This window comes from Lissotriton vulgaris, unplaced genomic scaffold (assembly GCF_964263255.1).
Source record: "Lissotriton vulgaris unplaced genomic scaffold, aLisVul1.2 SCAFFOLD_394, whole genome shotgun sequence".
Classification (NCBI taxonomy): domain Eukaryota; kingdom Metazoa; phylum Chordata; class Amphibia; order Caudata; family Salamandridae; genus Lissotriton; species Lissotriton vulgaris.
Window position 1 is genome coordinate 1,237,284 of NW_028255035.1, and position 2,551 is coordinate 1,239,834.

A 2,551-nucleotide genomic window follows, 5' to 3' on the forward strand; every position below is an offset into this window, starting at 1 on the left:
ATTTTTGAGGTCAATAACCGAAAACTATGCTGCTGAAGCGGGTATCATAGTAAGAAGGCAGTGATATCTGGGACAACAGGAAACTGAGGGACAACAATCTTGTTGACCTCCCGAAGATCGATCACAAAACGAAATACAGGAGGTTGAGAAGGATCAGTGCATTTAAGAACAGGTAGAACAGGACTGTTGCAAACATTACCTCTCATCTCTTCCCCCACACGCTTCTGAACCAGATCATAGATAATAGTCAACAAAGCTTGTTCACCATCATTAGAAATCTTATACTGAGGAATGCGTGGCAATTTAACATCTGGCTTAATAGTAACCACGTAAGGTGGAATCTGGAGCAGACAAACATCATTCATACCTGTAGCCCAAAGTGTAGCAGGGAGAGACTGCAATTCCAGCAGGAATCGATCTTTAGATAAATAAGTAGGAGAAACCATTTTCTCACCCAAGGTAAGATGCACACCAGAGGGAGAACAATACAACGTTGCATGAAGACGTTTCAACAAGTCCAACCCAACAAGTTCTCTCCACAACCAGTCGTTAGAATAAGTGGAGCTTCCAAATCGTAAGGACCAATGAAAAGAGGCAAATGACAAGAAACCGGGTTAGCAACTGGGGCACCAGAAAATCCTACAGAAACGTTCGTTAAGCCAGACAAAGGTGCCCCAGGGATTGGAATGAATGATAGAACTTCTCATTGCACCAGTATGCAAAAGAAATGGCTCTGCAACACCCAATGCAATAACTTCAACATAAGGCCCATTCTGATCCACTGGAACTGATATGACTCCCTTACTTTATCCATGCCTGTCCTAACTAGAATGAAAATCCTGAACCTCACCCTCAACACAATAATCGTCATTATAATATTGCACAGACTGAGTATTCTGCTGATCGAAATAATTTAAAGAGTTCTGTCCTTGAGGCAACGCACCTCACCCTCTACCTCTAGGTGCCGATTGAAAACCACCACGGCCTCGCGGCCCTGGAAATCTATCATTACGCTGCAATAACACCGAACAGCTATTCTTAAAATGGCCTCCTCTTTACAATAGGCACATTGATTAGGACCAAGCAAAGGTCGTGGAACAAAGGGTTCAGGTTTCTGTGACAACCTCCTAGGCTGGGGAGGCTGTTGAAACTGACGCTGGCAAGAACGAGGGGGATAAGCCTGTTAAAGAAGAACCTTAGTTTTTAATTCCTTAGTCTTCTTCTCCATCTTATCTTTCTCTTCCTTATCCCTATTCTCGTAATACTGGGCAGTGGCTAATATCTGTGCAGACGAAGAAACAGCCCAAGAACTTTGGGAGTCTTTCAACTTATGCGACAACTCAGGGAGTAAATTAAATATGAATTTATCCACAAATAATCGCTGGCCACCTTCAGTAGCCATATCCTGACCACTGTGATCGATAAACGTCTCCTCAAAACGGGTAAAGAAATCGGAGACACTCTCATCTTTCTTCTGCTTACACCCAGCTAACTTATCCCAGTTAACGCGTTAGGCAGGCATCATCGTCTTCATTAAAGCGATGATTCTACCAGACAATTGTGTAATCAAATCATCTGGCTTAGCACCACCCACTTGTGCTGCATCCGCGGCTGCTATAGCGTCCCAATTAACACCTAAAGGTTGGTTGTGGTCCTCTCTACGAATCCGAGCCCACAATGCTTGTGGAACTACATTCCCCATAAACATATCAATATCGGCCAAATTCATAATACACGCATAAACAGTCTGGAACAGCTCTTTATAATATCCCGCAGGATTCTTACGAAGGTCCGATAGAGATTGTTTAAGTGCCAAAACTTCAGATCTTTTCCAGGGGACGTGTACCCGTATACGCTGGAAATGAGCAGGGACAGCCTGAACAGCACCCGCTTGCGGAACCTCTTCTCTCCATATAGGAGGAACTTCTCTCATAGGGTAATTTTTCGTTCTCTGTCTAACTGCAGGATCAGGTTCCAGAATAGTCTGAGAAGAATATAGAGACCTAAAAGTAACAAGTGTCTTCACAGCATCCTCAACTTCAGAACCCACAATAAGTCATTTATCAAACCTATCCTGTATATCTAACAGACCCTGAGGAGTTAAATCCAACTCCATATCCTCCCATCCTTTGACAAGTGCGTCACACATGACGTTAAAAACATATCTCTGCGTGGGCGCATTCCACTTGAGAAAGGTATTCAGAATATCAGATACACTATACAGTGGACCACTCATGATCCATTTGTGAGCAAGAGAGTCCAACGCAACTCGTTCGGCAGAATCTGGAATTTGACTACGGGATTGTTGTCGAGAAAAAGCAGGAGTCCAATTAAAAGACCCAAAAAGAGGGGAGAAAAGCCCAGAAACAACGTTAACCAACCGACTACGAGTCGGGGAAGAAGCAGACAGTAAAACTGTAGATGCAGTATTAAGCAAAGGAAGAGAAGAACTAGCCGTCACAAGAGAACCTGAAGATGAAGGGGACTAAGGTACAGAAGTTGGCGGTAAAGGAGGTGCAGGTTGCAATGCAGGAAGGGGCAATTGCGGAGG